Source organism: Chiloscyllium plagiosum, unplaced genomic scaffold (assembly GCF_037043375.1).
Source record: "Chiloscyllium plagiosum isolate Xiang-an unplaced genomic scaffold, Cpla_swu_hap1 HiC_scaffold_41, whole genome shotgun sequence".
Taxonomy (NCBI): Eukaryota; Metazoa; Chordata; class Chondrichthyes; order Orectolobiformes; family Hemiscylliidae; genus Chiloscyllium; species Chiloscyllium plagiosum.
In genome coordinates, this window is record NW_028270179.1 from 20233720 (window position 1) to 20241708 (window position 7989).

The 7989-nt window shown below is 40.3% G+C and overlaps 1 pseudogene; it reads right to left on the minus strand.

Moving 5' to 3' along the window:
- Positions 1-734: 734 nt before the first annotated feature.
- On the minus strand, positions 735-5770 carry LOC148138176 (putative G protein-coupled receptor 139; annotated as a pseudogene).
- Positions 5771-7989: the final 2219 nt, after the last annotated feature.

Below are 7989 nucleotides of genomic sequence, written 5' to 3' on the forward strand. Positions count from 1 at the left end.
TCCGGCACATTTGGGAAAATTATCTTTTTTTATTTGTGAAACTACTCAGAATAAAATGCAACTGGATGAGTTGAAAAAAAAAAGCTGTAAGCTGCCTGGCCCACTGCACCAGTTCCCGAATTTGATAAGATCTGGGATGATTTGGCTGTAGTGACAACGCCACTATCCTGCCTGTCTTGATGCCCTTTGATTCCATGACCGAAATTCTGAAGACGCTTTTTTTGAATGAACAAATTTTGAATCAGCACTACCGTGACCTGTGAGTATTGCCCTCACTTTAAGTGCAATTTCACTGTCAAAACTGAAATAATTCTTCGAATCTTGAAAGAGCATGTCATACTTACAGTTGCAAACGATTCATGTTCTAATTCGTGCTGAACATTTCATCTTTTTAGATATTGATATCACTTGTAATCAAGCATAGAATTACAAGGTAACCGTGAAAATTATCTCATGTTGTAACAGATGACGCCATTTTCGTTACCAATTACCATGAATCAAAAAAGGAAACTCAGGTAAAAAAGTAGTAAGAGAAACAATAATTAAACAGCTAAGTATTACTTCATAGAACATAAGAAAGGTAAAGGAATCGACAATAGTTTAAATTAAAATATCCTAGTTTCAACGAGAATGATAAAGGAATAAGTTGAACGTTCAACAGTCTTTGATGACTCCTGCGCTTATCTCGATCAGCTGTCTGTCCTCAACACCAACCCGACACATAACCGTCACTGCTACTGAAACTGCAGAAGAGATACTGCCATAAAACGCTTAGAGATCAGCTGATATTCTGCCGAGAGACCAGGCTGAGAGTAACCATGAGCCGCTGAACACCACCCAGCCATGAGCCGCCCAAACTCCAGGCTGAGAGACGCCATGAACCGCTGATAATAGGCTGGGAACGCTATGAGCCGCCGAGACGACAGGCTGGAACTTCCGTGAGCCCCTAAAATCACAGGTTAAGACCGCCATGAGCTGCTGAGAGAGAAAGCTGGGACCCCCTTAAGCCGCTGGGAGACGAAGCCGGGACCACCATGAGCTAATGAGCGACGAGGCTCGGACCACTATGAACCGCTGACAGAGCAGGCAGGGACCGCCATGACCTGCTGAGATACCAGGCTGCTAAGGCAGGCTGAGAGCCGCCCAGAGACCCAAAGGGAAAAAATGGGGGGAAACAAAAGAAGGGAACAGAAAATAGCAGAGGAGCTCCCCTTGGAGTATCCTACTCCGCCGGTCTTGTACTCTCGATTATCAACTTTTTTCTAGTAAGTGCTACCACTTTGGCTGTCACGTTGTGTCGCTAGAAGCAACGATTCCTACTTTAATGGAAGGACGATCATTCATTACATCTAAATATGTTTCGATAAGAGGCATTTGGATGGGTATATGAATAGGAAGGGTTTGGAGTGATATGGGCCAGGTGCTGTCAGGTGGGACTAGATTGGGTTGGGATATCTGGTCGGCATGGACAGGTTGGACCGAAGGGGTTGTTTCCATGCTGTACATCTCTATGACTCTATGACACTACCCTGTGGATTTTCTGTTTTCATAAACTTGGACTGTGTTGTTTGACCACCAGCAGCTACAGTCAGCTGTTTTATATTATTACTTTGGACTTCCCAAACCCTTCCTCAATTCAAAACCTCCAAAATTGAAGAAATGGACTGCTGCAATCGATTGGAGTCCACGAAGTGCAAATATCACAGCCTCATTGAGTTAGAAGGTAAGGTAATACAAATATTTCTGTACTTTGCCATAGTATCTGTCGGAAGAGTTTTTGAAAAAATACGATGGTGAGAGAAAGCTTTCAGTGTATTCGAGACAACACCTCACTTCATGTCAAGAAACCTACGAGGGTTTCTCCTCCTGCTGAACAAATGTTGCCAAACAAGTATTTGAAATGTGTCTAAGCTCCTAATGACATTAATGGATTGGGAAATGTTGCACATTTTTACTCTTTTTGTTGGTTGCGTCAAATTCCAAAACATAATTAATTTTTGGTGACACAGCTGACTAATGGTTATTAAAGGGAAAGTCAAATATCCTTAGACACCGGGTTTTCGTCCAACCGGATTATTTGAAATTGCAAGCTTTCAGAGATCCCACTCCTTCCTCAGACATTTAGCTCCCAAAGCTTAGGGTTTTAAATAAACCAGTTGGACTATAACCCTGTGTCATGTGATATTTGGCTTGGTCCACCAAAGTCCACCACCAGCACCTCCACATATTAAGGGGAAAATGAGAAAGTGTCTCGGGAGCTGGAAATGTTAATTTGTTTATTATTATTAGCGAATGTTCTATCAATGGATCTTTAATATCGACCTTAACATGACACTTGGCAGATATGTGCGCACGACGTATATGTCGATCATTTTCTCTCGTATTTCACACATATTAAGCCTCAATAAAGTAAAGATAGAATCTTAAAGTTATTTTCTTTTTCTGACGTTTTATGTGTGCGCATGTGCATTTATGTGATTGCTTGTGCTTTCCATAACGCGGTGTCACGTGGTTTTTGACTTTGTTCACTAGACTCTACCACGGGCACCTCCATATAATAAGGGGAAAATGAGAAAATGTCTCAATACCTGGAATTTATTTTTTATTATTAGCGAATATTGCATTAATTGGAATTTTAATGTCGACCTTAACACATGTTGCTTGACAGATGCGTGCATACGAGTTATAATGCGAACAGTTTCTCTTTAGTTTCTTTGACATGAAGCCCCAAGAATATCAAGACAGAACAGTAAGCTTTTGTTTTATTTCTGACGTTTTTTAAAAGAAGCAATCTTGGTGAGCAAATGTGCATTTACGCAATTTAGCAAAAAAACCACCTACTGTTGGTCACTAGTTATGACAGAGACAAAAGAGTATCCTCTCATTCAGAATTTAAACAGGCGTCAATCAATTCCGTTTCAAAAGGAAATCTCCTTGTCGTGATGTTTTGGGCCAGGGAGCAGAGACTAAGTGTTGAGAAACAATTTCTTCACAATTGGCTGCCACGAAGATTTAACGCAGTAGGTTGATTTGTCTGTAATTGGTATAAATTAACAAGCCTGGGCATCGTGATGATACACATGTCATAGTTGCTGCGCTACAGATTTATGGTGCTGTCTGTGGGTTCATTGAAGTGTTACAGTCACATCAAGTTATTCAGCTGCAATCACTGTTTATTACATTTTGTAATAACCTTAAATAAGTATGTGAAAGTATCTTTCAATTGACCTCTGAATTTCGTCTGTGCCACTGCATAAATACAAGTATTTGTGCATGAACTTAAGAGTTGTAGCATATATGCGCTTTCCTGCAGGATAAATTTTGTGTCATTTAGATTGGAACCGATCGAATAGCTGTCGCCTGAAATTTGCACACGTAGAAAATGTAAAATGTACAACATCCATAAAAGGAGGAAACTGCCTGAAATAGCAAATAATAAAATGATTGACTTTCTCCTGCTCTACATTTCTGTGTCATGTTTACTCATTTCATTGTTGTTGGATCGGAGTCTCCTGCGGGCTTTCGTGGCAACTATAATGTGTCTGACAGTTACTGCATTAAGCAGCAAAATAAGGAGGAAAGGGAGGCATGGTGTTTGAATGCGGTCAAACGTTTCAAACAATCTCCATGCAACTGAAGTGTAATAGACATCTTTTATGCTGCAGTACCAGCCTATTTTATCAATTATATATAAGGGCTCATGGATGAAACAAAATGGAATGTTTATCAAACAGCACAGCAAACACACTATTCCTATAACTACAGATGCTACTTTTTCTGTGCAGTATCTCGTTTTCAGCTTCTGGTAGCAAATGGTTATGAACCGATCAAAGGTGAAAGCAACAGTCAACCAGACAGAGCAGTTTCGGGAACAGTAGATGAGAAGAATTATCAGACGGCATCCTGTTGTGGTATTCAGTAAACTAGCTGGAAAATAAATTGCCAAAAGCCGACTTAAAATCACTGCAACGACAATAACAAGGAGATCCATTGCTGCCATAGATACAAGGTATCGGGTGATGCATCCTGAAAGGCCACATCTTCCTCGGGAAAGTAACACTATCGTCACCAAATTGGCTGTAAGAGACAAAGTGCCAAAGAAAACGAGTGTGAGCGGGACAGTCGTACAATCAGAGACAGCGTCATACAGGCAGACAGAGGAAATAGAAAAAATGACACTGTTAATTCGGCGAAGCGATATAACAAAATTTGGTCTATATATGCTGGATTTAAACATGAAAATACGTATTTTATTCATGCAATTTTAAAGGTTTCTTGCCAAGAATGTCTGTCACAAATAATAATTGAACCCAGGATGCGAACTATTTCAGGGACTTTATGTTTTGAAACTTCCTATGAGATACAAACATAAGGAATTGAACTCCTTTTCAGATCCAAGTAGACAGAGTAACGATGCTACAATGGTTACAGAAAGCAGTTTGAGTCATATCTGATCATAGTAAACAATAACAATAGACTTAGAAACAAGAAACTCACCTCTTCGGCTCAGAGGTAAACGTTCTTTCCACCAACTTAAAGCCAGAATTGGGACATTATGAATGCCCAAAGTTCAATGTCATCTACAGCTCATCAGATTCTAAAACACATAGATTTGCTTTAGGACTGGTAAGTGGCAAATGCTCGTGCCACAAAAGTGCCACGGAATTGCCAGCTGAAAAGAAACAATATTGTGCATGATTGAGGAGCTGATTCGATAAATTCCAATACTTGCACATTTTCTGCAAGGCAGACATGTGCAATGCAACGTTGACTTGATGTTTTGAGTAGGAGAAAGTGAGGACTGCAGATGCTGGAGATCAGAGCTGAAAAATGTGTTACTGGAAACGTGCAGCAAGTCAGGCAGCATCCAAGGAGCAGGAGAATCGACGTTTCGGGCATGATTCCTGAAGAAGGGTTTATGCCCGAAACGTCGATTCTCCTGCTGCTTGGATGCTGCCTGACCTGCTGCGCTTTTCCAGCAACGCATTTTTCAGCTTAGAAGTATAGAGTAATAGAATATAGAGCATGTCTGTAAGTAGACCATACGCACTGCAGAAATTCACAAGTACTGCTGTGAGAGAATCCTCTAAATCCTGACCACTACCCGAAAGAAGAACAAAGACAGCATATCACTGGGAAAAGTGGCACCTGTAAGGTCCACTGCAAGCTAATCATCACCGAGACTTGGAAACATATTACCTGTCCTTCAGGGCTGCCATGTCAATATTCTGTAACTCCTTCCCTCATAACATTTCGGTGTGTATCATAAAATGAACTGCACTGATTTAAACTTTCAACTTAATACATGAAGGCAATCGGGGGGCTAGGTAATGCATACTGACATATATCTCACAAAAATTTACAAAACAAAGTCTAGAAATGAAATGTGCTCATAAAGGAATCGAGTGAAATACAAAAAGAGATATGAGTGCGAATAGAACTGTACTAAATATCTGAGGGAACCAGATTGGGATTTTAAGCAGATCCTTCGAAACGAGAATGAATACCATTGATTGCCATTGCTCACTGTCTCGGAGAGTGAGCTACTTTCTTTTTGAATGCATGAACAAAAAAAAGATGTAAACTTATTCCATTGTTCCAAAGATTAATTTACAAGTTTATCAAACAACTGAGAATTTCTTTTTGCGAACACAAGTTTAAATATCAATATGTCAAATATACTGTATTCTCGTAACTTACCTGATACTCCGAAAGCTGCAAGGGCAGAGTAATAGATTAAAAATATCAGCGATTTTGCAGGAGCATGCATTTTCAATCAGAAGACTGAATTGCTTTCTTCTGGCTTCTGAAATAAGGAAAACGGTGTACCTATTTATATCTGATGTTCGCCACTGGAGACACAATTATTTCTGATCATCATTTGTACTTCGTATAACCCTTATTGGAGGAAAACACATTCATGCAGCTATCTTCCCGCAATAGCAACTAATGGAACAGATCGTGCTTGAGTGAAAAAAGAAGCTTAGTATGTGAGATAGAGTGGTTAAAGTTTTTAAACACGTTACAGAAGGAATTTATGGGATGTCAATATATTTAAACCTTTGAAACTATTAATACCGTAGCAAATGTCAACACAAGGCAAATTCCAGAATAAATCCTACTTTGACAGATTATTTACCTTTATTTATAACTTTGAAATTCGTTGCTGTGTTGGTGCAAAAAGATGCAAATAGGACTTCGGTGCATCGTAAAATGGGAGGGCAGCGAGATAGTGGTCATTGCCTACATTGGCGCAAATGACATAAGTAGGAAGACCTGTAAAGACAATCTAGAGAGTCAGGTAGGAAACTAAAACTCTGGGTGGTAATCTCAGGATTACTCTTCTTTCCATTTGGTTTGAACAAGGCCAGTCCCCTCAGAGCATTTCAAGAAGGAAGCCTAAGCCCTAACATATCTAGTTGTTTTATGCAGGCGTGTTGTGGATATTCCCGGCATGATGCAGCTGGTCAAAACCCCTCAGTTAGAAACGAAACAGAATGTATTTACAGAGGAAGAAATAAAACACAGACAAAAGAGAGCAGAATATAGAATAACTTAAACTACCAGGCTACAGACTATCCCAACCTAATGATGCTGTTCGAAACATCTGCACAAGTACCCATTCACACTCCCTTGGCTAAAAGGTAAAATCAGACACATTCAGGACAGAGAGATGGCGGAGAGATTTTGCATGGAACCTTCTTCCAATGTATCTGTTCCTTTTGATCTCCCAGGCTAAAAAGACAAACAGCTCTGAACAGCCGGACAGTTAAAAACAAAACAAAATAGAGATATCTGAGATTGAGAACTGGCCACTCCCTTCAAATTATGCAAATGCTTTTTAAACTTAAAAGTTTCTTAACTTACATACGCTCAGACATGTCGGATACCATGACTTTATGATCCCTCTGAAAAAAAAGGACAATATAAACTTTTTAAAAAGAGCAGCACCCTCACACACCTGGGACTGAGGCCTGGAACGGAGAGGTCGTACATTGAGCACATGATTGATGAACAGGTGCGTGATTGGGAGGGATTTAACTTAACATTTGTAAATCACTAGGATGCCTTTCAGAGATGGTGGGATGTGTACAACAAAGATGACTTTCACCGAAACTAGATGGGCATCAAAATACTGTCAGAGAGGTTTCATACTGTCACTCGGTAGGTTTAAACTGGTCTGGTGGGAACGGTCAGGCAGGAAGCTAAGGTTCAGGTCAGTACGTATAGAGACTGGAGAAGAGCTTGAGGCAAGGCTAATATAGCTAATTTGACGAGCAGTCAGAGGAAGTTTGCGAATCTCAGTTCAATTGAAGGCTTATAATATATTTGCTTTGATGCAACACGTCTCCCAGACAAACTGGATGAACTAAGAGTCTCGCCTCATACATGCAAATACAATGGCGTTGCTATCACAAAGATATTTTTGAAAGAGGGAAGGCACTCACAGCTTCTGTTTTATCGATATTTTAGATGAAACAAAGGAGGAATCAGAAGTGGGAAGACAGTTGCGTTACTGGTGAAGGAGCATACCACTACTGAGTTAAGGGAGACCACCATGGAATGATCTTAAGTGGGGCTTCATGGTTAGAAATCAGCAGTTGAAATAATTCAACCACAATTTTGGGATTGTACAGCAGACCGCCACGCTGACAGCTGGAAACAAAGGAAGACATATGCAGTCAGATTGTGGAAATAAGCGAAAATAACACTGTTGTTGTCATGGATGGTTTTAACTTTCTCCGTATTGATGGGGCTCCCTTCCAGCTGGGGTTTAGGCGGGGAGCTGCTTTTAGCTGCGCCAGTTGCATTTACTTCAAATTAAATCTTATATGCAGCATAGCCCATCGGAAGTGGAAGCGAGACTGGAACTGGTATTGGGGAATGTTTTCCTACTGACCGAATAGAAGCGGGCACAGAAATAGAAGCAGTACAATGAGGCTGGCCATGTAACGAATGTTTCTGTGAAGGATCATATTCAGATTGAAA